The sequence below is a fragment of the Engraulis encrasicolus genome, unplaced genomic scaffold (genome assembly GCF_034702125.1).
Source record: "Engraulis encrasicolus isolate BLACKSEA-1 unplaced genomic scaffold, IST_EnEncr_1.0 scaffold_117_np1212, whole genome shotgun sequence".
Lineage (NCBI taxonomy): Eukaryota > Metazoa > Chordata > Actinopteri > Clupeiformes > Engraulidae > Engraulis > Engraulis encrasicolus.
Window position 1 is genome coordinate 46,214 of NW_026944658.1, and position 14,275 is coordinate 60,488.

The window sequence follows — 14,275 nt, forward strand, 5'->3', positions numbered from 1 at the left end:
TTAATGTGCAAGCTCTGACAAAATGTAAACTGAGTGTGCTATAGCCAGAAGCCATACCGATTCTCGCATCGCAAGATTTGAAACGTCTAATATTGCAACTTCAGACTTGTTTTCTGGATGTGGATACTTTTTTCGTTTGGTAAAAATTACTGAGAGTGCAATACACCTCACCGCAGTAACCTAACAGCGCTTCGTTTGAGCGTGTAAGCGTTGGCTATTTATCTCACATCGCCAACAGCTGGGGCGATAACCTAACCTACACTTCCCTAATGAATTTAATGTTGTCACATTGGCAAAAATTATCAAGCGACTGATATTGCTGTTTTCGTGCTCAAATTAAGTGTAACCAACTGTCGGGTTTGTGTCGCAGGTGAGAAACTGCGCATTTTTCCAGCGACACCTCTCCTTGTTACCAAATACCCTGGAGAGTATACTGTACACCACAAATACGCCAAGACACAAATATTGAGTTTTAAAATAATATTTATTAACTAACAGAAATCTAAAAGAGTCCCGGGGCACCCCAAATCTATACAAGTCCGAAATTCCAAACCCAGTCCCATGTCCATTTCCTTGGAGATCCCCCCCACAGTCTCATAATCATGGAGTTCCTCATGCGATTTCATCTGGGTCAGTCAGAAATGCATGCACCCTGCGCACCGGGAAGTGTGTTTTTTCAAACAAGAAAACTGGTTCATCATATGCATGGCTTAAACTGACTTTAATGTTTGCCAACGTGCTATAGTTTTCCTCTCATAATAGCACCTGGCGACTGTGACCACAGTTAGATGACCTCGCGCGCGTAAACCCATTAAAATATAGCCTAGCCTTCTGTGGCTATTCAGAGCAATATGAACCAATCAGGGCCTCGTTTCCGAAAGGGCCTTAAGTACTACTTAACGCTACGTGCTACTTAAGTTCACACGTAACACCATCGTAGAGCTCACGGAGCGTTTCCCAAAGCCAACTTAGCAAAGAACCATCGCAGGTTGACACGTAACTCTAAGAGAAATCCACGAGTGATCTGGAGTAGTCTTAACGCGCTAAGATTGATCGTAACGGCATGGCACAGTGGAGACACCCACAGGATATAAAGGGGAAAGAAGAAACTTGCGCATAAGATTGCTGTTTTAAGACACGAGTGGCATGGCACAGTGGAGACACCCACAGGAAAGGAGGAAACTTGCGCTTCAAGTTGATGTTTTATGACGGGAGTGTATCATGGCACCACAGTTGACACTGTAACGAAAATAAGAATAAGAACATTAATTGTGTAAGTGTATAAAATAAAAGCAATGTGTTTGGAAAATATTTTACAGGCAGTAAAATAGTTCAGCTGTGTTTGATAAATCAGGGCATTATTAAACTGTGATCAATCATAATTTGTGTGGGTGCTTCGTGAACAAGAACAAGGCATCCACATGCAAAATAAATAGGGGGCTTCGGCGACCAGAGACAAGAGTGGTGATGTCGGAAGGTCAGGAAAAAGACACGATAGTTGTAGGCTAAGGGTAAACTATGACATTAAAAAGGCAGCGATGGGGATTCGTGAAGATTTTTTGTTTTAATAACAGCAGACTGCCGTTCAAAATGTTCCTCACAGTTAAAGCCTTGAGGGCGCGGTACTTTGCGCGCCGCTCCCCAAATGCGCATTCCAATTTGGAACTACTAGGCTTGTCTTCTTAAATATTGTAGCGATTTGGGTAGCCAGAGAGAACACAGTGTTGACAGTAGAGTCACGTTTAATGGAGACTGTTGTTGGCCACAGCCACGCCACATAAAATAACGGAACAAGTAGGCCTACACAGCTTAACCCAACTGTAGCACAGCTGGTTCGGTCTCGCAGTAAACACAGAACTTCCCGCTCCCCTTATTGGAACCCCAACAGTGCCTCGCACACACAAAACCCTAGAACAGAATCAATAGAACATGACATACAGAACATAGGTAACCCCAGACTCGTTACAATATTAAGCACGGTAGCACACTGCACGCGCTTTGCCTGGTTTAACGGCGTAGCTCGTGGTTTTGCATGATTTCATTGTGTGTGTGCATTTTATTTCATTTGCCAACAATAACTCCTGTCGATAGTGTCACGAGTCTGCTCCATGCGCCACTAATTGGGTAACTTTCCACCACATACTGCCAGCTGTCACGCCTTCTCACACTCCAACTCTCAATCACACTCTAACTCTCTATCACCCTCTAGCCAATCAGGAAGCTCAATTGATCAGTGCTCATTAACTCTGCCACCTGTTCCTTGTCACCTGCTGCCTTTTGTGTGAGTATTTAAACCCAGGTCTCCACACACTCAGTGTCAGTTCGTCTGTGAAGCAACACTGTTCCTGCTGGCCGACTACTTTGAAGACTGATCTCTGCTACTGAACCTTGCCTGACCTGACAACGAATTCTCTCCTGCCCCGGATCTTGACCTGCCTTCATCCAGCGATTCTCCAACTACGTCTTACTCCCGGTAAATCTGACCAGCCTTCTCTCATACGATTACGATTTTGGATATTCCCTGAACTGTACTGCTGCCTCCCTTGACCTGCTCTGTTGTGTGTGTCCCCCCCCCCAGGACTCCACGGATCCTCCAGCCCTCCAGATCGTGCTCTACTCCTGGGGGAACACACACTCAGAACCTGGAACCCCTGTAACCCTGGTGACCCCTGAAACTCAATTGGTCTCACTGTAACCCCTGTAACCCTGGTGACCCCTGGAACTCCCTGGATCCCCCTGGAACCCCGGTAACCCCTGTAACCCTGGTGACCCCTGGATCTCCCTGGACCCCCCTGGAACCCCTGGAACCCCGGTAACCTCTGACACACCCCGAACCCTGAACTCTGAACACAGAACTCTTCTCCCCTCCCCTTTTCCCTTCAATAAAGGAACACTTGGTGTTCGTGACTCGCATCTGGTTGTCCTGCCTCGTACCTGACAGTACGAACTGACCATCATGCAACCAGCGCACGAACCCAATGCCATGGACCGTCTTGAACGTGCTGAGGGAGAAGTCACCCGATTGACAGGCGACATCGCGTCCTTGATCCAGCTAGGCCACCAGCACCAACAGCAACTCCAGCAACAACAACAGCAGCTGACCCAGGTGGTAGAGAAACTCACGAGCCTGACAACCCCGTCTTCTCCGCCCCAACCAGAACCCAATGCTGCACCATCCGATGCTCCAGCTCCAGTTGAAACATCACCTTCTCCAAATGCTCCAGAACCCAAGATCGGGAACCCTGAAAGATTTGATGGCGACCCAAAACAGGTGCGAGCATTCCTGACAAGCTCTAGGGTCCAATTCTCACTGCAACCCCGGACCTTTGCAACAGAGGGAGCGAGAGTTGGATATGTAATTACCCACCTGACCGGTCGAGCTCGGCTCTGGGGAGCAGCTGAGTTTGAGAGGAAAACCCCAGCCTGTGCCACTTTCGAAGCGTTTGCTGCTGAGATGACTAAGGTGTTTGACCTGGGCTCTTCGAGTTCTGAAGCATCCCGTGAGCTCCTGACCATGCGTCAAGGCAACCGAACCGTGGCAGACTACTCAATCGACTTCAGAACCCAGGTGAACCGCAGCCCTTGGAACATGGCAGCTGTGGTGGATGCCTTCTACCAGAGCCTGGCGGATTACATCAAGGATGAGCTTGTCTCCCACGATCTTCCCAGCACCCTGGATGCCGCCATTGACCTCGCAGCCCGCATTGACCGCCGGATTCAGACCCGAAGGCGAGAGAGAGGACGCCAGAACCAGTCAGCCACCCGTGGTCGCAGCACTCCTTCTGCCTTCCTGCCTTCCACAGTCACTCCTCAGTCTAGCCAGCCCGAGCCCATGGAGATAGGCCGAGCCACCCTCACTCCTGAAGAGCGTCAGCGGCGCTTCACTTCCAACCTGTGCCTATACTGTGGAGGTGAGAACCACAGAGTTGCTTCCTGCCCAGCAAAAGCCAGAGCTCATCAGGTGTAGGGGAGATCCGGGTGAGCTCAACACGTCTCCAGCCTCCCCCCATTCGTAAGCCCATGCTCCAGCTCCGCCTCCTGCTAACCAACACTACCCATACATTGTCCGCCCTTGTCGATTCCGGAGCAGAGGCCAACATTATGGACACAGAACTTGCCCGGCAACTGGGCGTGGGACGCCACAACTTATCCCCACCTGTTCCCGCACGTGCCCTGGACGGACACCCACTCGGCATGGTGACCCACGTTTCAGCCCTTGTAACCATGCTTCTGTCTGGAAATCACCGGGAGTCCATCCAGTTCTACCTTCTACATTCACCAGGTCAACCTCTCATTCTGGGCTATCCTTGGCTGCGCCAACACAACCCCCAACTCGACTGGGAGACTGGAGTGATACGAGAATGGGGAAGGAGATGCCACCAGACTTGCTTGAAGGATGCTGTCTTGCCCACCAACCCCAAGCCTGCCAGCCCTGTCCCTGACATTCCCAATGTTCCTGCTTGCTATCACAGTCTCCGAGAAGTTTTCAATAAGTCCAAAGCCACCTCTCTGCCTCCTCACCGGCCATATGACTGCGCCATTGACCTTCTGCCCAGCACCGCACCACCTAAGGGTCGTCTATACTCCTTGTCAGCACCAGAGAGAAAGGCAATGGATGACTACATTACTGACTCCCTAGCTGCCGGGATAATCCGCCCATCATCCTCACCTGCTGGAGCTGGATTCTTCTTTGTTGGCAAGAAGGACGGCTCACTCCGCCCATGCATAGATTACCGTGGATTGAATGACATAACAGTCAAAAACCGTTACCCCCTGCCACTCATGTCTTCTGCCTTTGAGCTCCTCCAGGGTGCCACAGTGTTCACTAAGCTGGACCTTAGGAACGCTTATCATCTGGTGCGCATGAGGGACGGCGATGAGTGGAAGACGGCATTCAATACACCAACCGGACACTATGAGTACCTGGTCATGCCTTTCGGCCTCACTAACGCCCCCGCAGTCTTCCAAACCCTGGTGAATGACATCCTGCGAGACATGCTCAATGTTTTTGTATTTGTTTATTTAGATGACATCTTGATTTTTTCTAAAACCATGTCAGAACACATCGGTCACGTCCACCAAGTCCTGCACCGTCTCCTTGAAAACTCACTTTTTGTCAAGGCGGAGAAATGTGAGTTCCATGCCAGATCCATGTCATTCCTAGGATACATTGTGGCAGAGGGGAGCATTCAGATGGACCCTGAAAAGGTGACTGCAGTCGCATCCTGGCCTGTACCAGAGAATCGGAAAAAGTTGCAACAATTTTTAGGTTTTGCCAACTTTTACAGGAGATTCGTCCGAAATTACAGTGCAGTCGCATCTCCCCTAACTGCTCTCACCAGCACTAAGGTGCAGTTCAGGTGGAATCCAGCAGCCGACAAGGCATTCGAGACACTAAAGACACGCTTCACTTCTGCCCCCATCCTCCAAATGCCTGACCCTGACCGACAGTTTGTGGTGGAAGTGGATGCATCTGATGTGGGGATCGGGGCAATACTTTCCCAGCGTGCAGCATCAGATGGAAAGCTACATCCATGTGCCTTCTTTTCTCGCAGGCTGTCCCCAGCGGAACAAAATTATGACATTGGGAACCGTGAACTGCTGGCTGTGAAACTTGCTCTGGAGGAATGGCGTCACTGGCTTGAGGGCTCAACTGTTCCATTTCTTGTCTGGACGGATCACAAGAACCTGGAATATATCCGAACAGCCAGGAGGCTGAACTCACGTCAGTCCCGGTGGTCCCTCTTTTTCACACGGTTCAATTTCATCCTCTCTTACCGGCCTGGATCACGCAACGTCAAGCCTGATGCACTCTCCCGTATGTTCCAGAAGGCCGAAGCACCAGTAGAGGACCCCAAGCCCATTCTCCCAAACTCCTGTGTAGTTGCTGCTCTGACCTGGGGCATTGAGGAGCAGGTTAAAGCAGCTGCCCGAGATCAGCCTGGCCCCAGCACTTGTCCCACGGACTGCCTATTTGTTCCAGGAAATCTGAGGTCTCAGGTGATCCAGTGGGGTCATAGCTCCCATCTTGCTTGCCATCCTGGTGTCTCACGCACCATTCGTCTGCTCTCCCAGCGATTCTGGTGGCCATCACTGATGAGAGATGTTCAAGACTTTGTGAGGGCCTGCCACACCTGTATTAGGAACAAGACCACCAACCGTCCCCCAGCTGGTTTACTGCAACCCCTGCCAGTGCCCAAGCGACCCTGGTCACATATATCACTGGATTTTGTCACCGGACTCCCTTCATCTGACGGAAACACTGTCATTCTCACAGTCGTGGACAGATTTAGCAAAATGGCCCACTTTGTCCCACTTCCGAAACTGCCCTCTGCCAAGGAAACTGCATTGGTAGTTCTGGATAAGGTCTTCCGGATTCACGGACTACCAAAAGATGTGGTATCTGACAGGGGTCCACAGTTTGCGTCTTCCTTCTGGAAGGAGTTCTGCCGACTGCTGGGGGCATCAGCGAGTCTCACATCGGGATTTCACCCCCAGTCTAACGGGCAATCTGAGCGGCTCAACCAAGAGCTGGAAAAATCCCTTCGCTGCATGGTTTCGCACAGCCCTCGGATGTGGGCTCAACACCTGCTGTGGGTGGAATATGCCCACAATTCCCTCCCGAGCTCCGCCACTGGTCTGTCACCCTTCCACTGTGTCTTCGGCTATCAGCCGCCCCTGTTCGAAAGTCAAGAGAAAAACGCCTCCTGTCCATCTGCGCTTGCCTGTGCTCGACGTTGTCGCAGAATCTGGTCCCGAGCACGCACTACCCTTCTCAAGTCTGTTGCCAGTTACACCATTGGGGCCAACCGACGAAGAATCCCGGCTCCCCAATACCAAGTGGGCCAAAAGGTGTGGCTCTCGTCTCGGGACCTGCCACTTCGTGTGGAATCACGTAAGCTGGCGCCCCGTTACATTGGCCCGTTTCCCATTCTGAAGGTGATCAACCCATCTGCTGTCCGGCTCCGACTGCCCAGGTCTATGAAGGTTCACCCAACATTCCATGTCTCCAAACTTAAGCCGGTCCATGAAAGTCCTCTGGTTCCGAATGCTGCACCGCCGCCTCCTCCTCGCCTTGTTGAGGGGGGCCCAGTCTACACCGTGCATCGCCTGCTCAAATCCCGACGTCGAGGCAGGGGTCTCCAATACCTGGTAGATTGGGAGGGCTATGGTCCTGAGGAGCGGATGTGGGTTCCGGCTGGGAAGATTGTAGACCCCACCCTCATCTCTGACTTCCACCGTCTTCATCCTGACCAGCCCTCCATCCGGAGGGGCCGACCGATCGGTGCTCTGCCCAGGTCTGTCCAGCCTACTCCTGTACCTCCGCCTGTCCCTGACTCTGACTCTGAACCTGATTCTGTGCCTGCCCCCAGCTCTGGCCCTGTACCTGTTCCTGTTTTGTCGGATGACGACTCCTCTGCTGATGGCGATGACGCCATGGACACTGACGGGTCTGAGGAATTCTGACCCGCCTCTGGTTCCCCCTCCGCCCACCCTGTTTGATGTCTCTGTTCTTGGGACTTCTGGGGCCGTCCCTTGGGGGGGGGGGGTTCTGTCACGAGTCTGCTCCATGCGCCACTAATTGGGTAACTTTCCACCACATACTGCCAGCTGCCACGCCTTCTCACACTCCAACTCTCAATCACCCTCTAGCCAATCAGGAAGCTCAATTGATCAGTGCTCATTAACTCTGCCACCTGCTGCCTTTTGTGTGAGTATTTAAACCCAGGTCTCCACACACTCAGTGTCAGTTCGTCTGTGAAGCAACACTGTTCCTGCTGGCCGACTACTTTGAAGACTGATCTCTGCTACTGAACCTTGCCTGACCTGACAACGAATTCTCTCCTGCCCCGGATCTTGACCTGCCTTCATCCAGCGATTCTCCAACTACGTCTTACTCGCGGTAAATCTGACCAGCCTTCTCTCATATGATTACGATTTTGGATATTCCCTGAACTGTACTGCTGCCTCCCTTGACCTGCTCTGTTGTGTGTGTTCCCCCCCCAGGACTCCACGGATCCTCCAGCCCTCCAGATCGTGCTCTACTCCTGGGGGAACACACACTCAGAATCTGGAACCCCTGGAACCCCTGTAACCCTGGTGACCCCTGAAACTCAATTGGTCTCACTGTAACCCCTGTAACCCTGGTGACCCCTGGAACTCCCTGGATCCCCCTGGAACCCCGGTAACCCCTGTAACCCTGGTGACCCCTGGATCTCCCTGGACCCCCCTGGAACCCCTGGAACCCCGGTAACCTCTGACACACCCCGAACCCTGAACTCTGAACACAGAACTCTTCTCCCCTCCCCTTTTCCCTTCAATAAAGGAACACTTGGTGTTCGTGACTCGCATCTGGTTGTCCTGCCTCGTACCTGACAATAAGTTGCAAACTGCTATAAATGTAGTCCCACCCTTATAGACAACAACTTTTGATACTGACACATGTGACTTACATTTTGTAAATGGTTTAGCAGCATGACGGTGCAGTTCACTCCGAGGACACTTCAGCACCACATATGTGGACAGCGACGCTACGAATGATCTTAGAGGCTGTGCACGCGCGTTCATGTACGAGTGTCTTTGGGAAACAGTCGTAGGAAATCTAAGAACATTCGTAGGATCACTGGTTAACGATACACGTAAGGCTAAGAACCATCGTTATCGGGAAACAAGGCCCAGGTCGGCGTTGCTATTAAGCAAAATACTTCCCTGATGTCTACTTAACTAAAATAAGCTGCATTTGTCTAATATTTGGAGACATCGCCTTGCTCTTTCTGCGGGGAATTAAGCGCCTCTCTCCCTCGCTCTCTCTCTCTCCCTCTCTCGCCCACACACACACACACACACACACACACACACACACACACACACACACACACACACTGTTTGGAGAGGACGCATTTAAACTGTTGCAGTTTAGGCAGAAGGGGAGAGCAGGGACTAATGAAACACGGGACGAATGAAACACTGCGATTTACTCGAAAACTTTAACATATCCGAAAGTATGAAAAGTCAAAGTTGTCAGGTTTACAGGCAAAGGGGATTTAAGTGTCAGTAGACACTGTCGGGACGAATGAAACACCCGTTTCATCCGTCCCTCTCGCCCATTGACTTAAAGCAGGATCAAAATAAAACAAATAGGCTAAAATAAAATAAAATTATCTCTCTCCCTCTCTCGCCCACACACACACGACGTAGCCTGTAACGAAACTCTTTCCACTCTTCGCAAGACCTTATTCCAATTGACTCGTCTTGTTGAATAGGCCTACCAGCCAAACTCACAAGCTAGATAGCCAATAGTTTCGATTGTGCTGCTTGGATATGAGGCATTTAAACTGTTACAATTTAGGCAGCAAATGAAGACTGCGGTCTTCCCGATGTGACACCAGCCGTTTTTTAAGGGAGCAGTTGAGATGACTATGTTCCAACTTGTCTTGAGCACCGTCGTAGCGCAACAAATCATTATCGTAAACATATTAGATAATTGGAAATTACAAAAAATAGGCTACATTTTATAGACTTTGGCTATAGGGTAAGCCGACTCCTCTAGGCCCTACCTGTTTGAATTAGTGCAGCCTTGCAGGGAAGACGTTAGGGGGTCATTCCAGCTGGAATCAGCAAATGGTCCCCACTCGACCCCCTCGGATTTGCTTGAAAAAAATATATGTGATGGCTTTAACATCCAATAGAACATATCCACCATTAAAGATTTCAGCTGTGCATACTTTTTCCACAAAAAATCTGTAAATAAGGACACCCCCTCCCCCTGATTTGGCGTCACTGCCTGAGTGACCATATTCAGACTTAATTATCTCCAAAAGTATTTGTGGTAGGTCCATTATTTTTTCAGGGCTAAGAGTCATAGACCTGATGAGCATACATTACAATTTGCAGCACTGTATGTCAAATTACACCTTAATACTGGCCCTCTACTTTTCTTTGAAATTAAAATTGCAAGGGTTTTCATATGTCCATAAAAACCTCAAATTTCAACATTCAAGGTTCATCCTTGGTACATGGTCAGATATGTGCCATGACTTTCACATCACATCATATTTGATATAAGGGTCCAATGGTTGTTGCGATGCAGAGGTCCAAAAATGGGCAAAAACTAATTTATACCATTATTTGGAGCAATATTCCCAATCTATGACACCAGTTGTGAACTTGCTGTTTGGTGTCTCTGAAAGATAATATTATTATTCATAACATATCTAAAATTTGGGATGGTGTTTTGCCCCATTATTTTTATAATGAATTTTAAAAACTCATTCCTGTGTGACATGCAGGTGTACCTTAGGAGCCCTGTTACCTTAGAAAAAAATTGTGTTTACTACACCTAAAATGAATAGCCAAGTCAGTGTACACTAAAACCTAAAATCTCTGATACCAAATAGGTGATTTTATACTTGTTCAGCTCAGTATTTCAGTATATCTGACTTAACCCTCAATTCCATCCTAAGAAGGTGGCCAATCCCCTTGATTTTTGTGTTCCATTTTCACACAAAGATGGCGGCTCATGGAGCCAATGGCATAGTTCCAAAATAGTTCCAGGAAGTCAGCATCAAGGGAAGGAAACAAAACACCATTGTTTGGAGCAATATTTCCAATATATGACAGCGGTTGTGAACTTGCTGTTTGTTGTTTCTCGAAGAGGATATTCTTATTAACAACATATCTAAAAATTGGGATGGTGTTTTGCCCCTTTATTTGTATAATGCCTTTTCAAATCTCAATGCAGTGTGGCATACATCCCTCAAATCCATCCAAAGTGGCGTCATGAAAAAAAAACCCACCAGGGTCATTCCACGCCAAATCTCCGAATCATCCCGCACCACCATCTCAGATTTGGCAGAAAAAAATCAAGGAGGTTCACAAACGTCCCAATAGGAAAAGTGCAAAATTATAGCTCTCAACTCCTCATAGTTTTACAATTAAAAATGTTTTTGTCAGGTACCCCCCTGACTCGTTTGGAACAGAGTTCTCAGAGAGCCCACTTTCAGATTGCCGTATCTAAAAAACTGCTTTAAGTAGGTCCTTATGAATTTCAAGGGGTAACATTTGGAACATGTACTTGTGAAATGTGGATTTTCACACATCCTCTTGTCATTTACCACCGTTTTCTGGGGGCTTAAAGTTGCTTGAAAAATTCTCACCTTTGAATTTGTGGGCATCTTTGAAGGACTGTGGTAAGCGCAGTTTTAAAGACAGAGGTTTGATATGGACAATGTATGTTCCCAACCATTCTGTGCATGTTGTGTTGAAAGACTGATCTTCTGCAATGAACAGTTTAGAAAATATGAAGTCTTTAAAATGGAAAAACTGAAACTTGGTGCCATCTTTGCCATGTTATTAAAAAAAAATGTCACGACTGACCACCATATTATCAACAGTTTTGGAAAGATTAGATGTCTGTTCTTAACATATCCAAAAACTGTGATGGTATTCTGCCTCATTTGGTCACAATGATTTTTCAAAAACCCACTGTTGTGTGACTTCCACAGCTCCTATGAAAAATTGATATTAGTGGCATCTTCGCCATGTTATACAAAAGAAATGACAGAACTCACCACTATGACATTTACAGTTTTAGAAAGACTCAATGTCTGTTTTTAACATATCCAAAAACTGGGGTGGTGCTCTGTCTCATTTTTAAAAAATGGACTTGTAAAAAACGACTGTGTGACATCTGCAGCTTGCTGCTCTATTGAGGTGGGGCCCCTGCTCTGATCTTTGCAGGCTACATGGGGGCCCTATCTACCAGTATTTGCCATGAGGCCCTATGTGCAATTGTTCCGCCACTGTGAATGACTTGAGCAATTTGAGTCAGACATTTTTGATACAAGATATTTGACTTGAGCATTTTCGACACTCTCAATATAATACGGCAAAAAAGTAAAAGTGGCTGTTGACAGAGGGGTTTTTTTCAGCTTTTTCAGTAACTACATTTCAGTAAATCAAAGGTTATAGACGTGTGTAAACTTCATCTTTAGGCACTGAAAACCAAATACCGGAATAAAGTGATGAAATGTTGAATCACTGAAACATCCCCGTAGATCTTGAAATAAGTACATCCTGACTATCACCACATCTCAATGCTTTTTATTACAATTCATAACAATATTTAATAACTTGTTATCCAACTTTGATGCAGATCTGAGGCCTGCTGTGGATTATTTTGGATTGTTTGAGATATTTCCTTTTACCATGTGATTGTGCTTTCTACATTTGATTTGTGCTTCACTTCATGTATATAAGTATATGCATTTGTGCAAATTCATCAGAGTTAGCGTAAAGAAACTAACATGAATGCTTGCATTGCTCAGCTCTGTGACAGAGTTGACCCTTGATGAGCATTCAGTTAGTATTGCAGTGGTCTAGCACCATGCTCAGGGTAGCTCAGTCATGGTGATTGGAGGGGCAGGACAGCTGTTTAGTCAGGTTACCTCCTTACGAACAGTCTCCTCCTTGTGTATCATCACTGTTTTTTTCTCTTCTCCATGATAATAGAAGTGTCCCACCCCCCCAAAAAAAACCATGACAAAGGTGACCTCTTCATAGAACTTGGCCCCGCCCCAGTCCTAACCATGACCGAGGAACCTAGCGCATTGTATTGGTTCATGGCAAAGGTGTATGTGTTCAATTATTTGATATGCACGCTGTACAAACAGTGCAAAGCTGCAGAAGTGATTTGAAATTTGAAACATGTCGCATTAGAATATCAAAATATCTTTACAGCCAAAAGAAAATTGTTTAAAATATCATATGCTGAAATAAAGAATTGCAAACATCCTGTATCAAGACAATGTGTCAACAATGCTACTTTACCAATCATAATGATTCAATTCATATATCCCTACTGCAATTCAAGACTTACTTTACGGTATAATAGCAAAATGTTAACTCCTACAGTGTTGAGGTTTAAACACATGGCCATAACCTTTAATTCACGGACATTTAGTTACCAAAAAATTTAGTTACCTAAAAGCTAAAAGAAAAAGAAAAATAATAATGGTATATAAATCACTCAACTGTTTCTTATTTTATGCTTCAAAAATACTCAAGTCACATTCCTTGTATCAAAAATGCCCAAGTCAAACTGCCTGTCATTCACAGTGTCAGCCCAAATAGATTGGCACCCAAAAGTCTGCAAAGGTCATGATTATGGCCCCTACCACAAATTCAGGAGGGCCCTGGACAAATACCCTGCTTGTCCCCTTATAGCTCCGCCCCTGGTAATTCATGTGACTTAGGCATTTTCACAGGAGCTGCTGATGTAACAGCAAAGGGGTTTTTCAAGAGTCATTACAAGACATTGATGCAGAACACCATCCCAGTTTTTGGATATGTTACAAACAGACATCCTATCTTTCCAAAACTGTTCAGTTCATTGTGGTGATTGTTGTCATTGTTTTGGTATAGTGTGGCAAAGTTGCCCCCCAATATCAGGTTTTCATAGGAGCAGTGGAAGTCACACAACAGTGGGTTTTTAAAAAATCATTGTGACCAAATGAGGCAGAATACCATCACAGTTTTTGGATATGTTAAGAACAGACATCTAATCTTTCCAAAACTGTTGATAATATGGTGGTGAGTTGTGACATTTTTTTTAATAACATGGCAAAGATGGCACCAAGTTTCAGTTTTTCCATTTTAAAGACTTCATATCTTCTAAACTGTTCATCGCAGAAGATCAGTCTTTCAACACAACATGCACAGAATGGTTGGGAACATACATTGTCCATATCAAACCTCTGTCTTTAAATCTGCACTTACCACAGTCCTTCAAAGATGCCCACAAATTCAAAGGTGAGAATTTTTCAAGCAACTTAAAGCCCCCAGAAAACGGTGGTAAATGACAAGAGGATGTGTGAAAATCCACATTTCACAAGTACATGTTCCAAATGTTACCCCTTGAAATTCACAAGGACCTACTTAAAGTAGTTTTTTAGATACAACACTCTGAAAGTGGGCTCTCTGAGAAGTCTGTTCCAAACGAGTCAGGGGGGTACCTGACAAAAACATTTTTAATGACAAAACTATGAGGAGTTGAGAGCTATAATTTTGCACTTTTTCTATTGGGACGTTTGTAAACCTCCTTGATTTTTTTCTGCCAAATCTGAGATGGTGGTGCGGGATGATTCGGAGATTTGGCGTGGAATGACCCACCATTTTTTAGAGCAATACCTCCAAAGTATGACACCAGCTGTGAACTTGTTTTTTGTTGTGTCTGTAAGAGGATATTTTTATTAACAACATAGCAAAAAAATAGAAT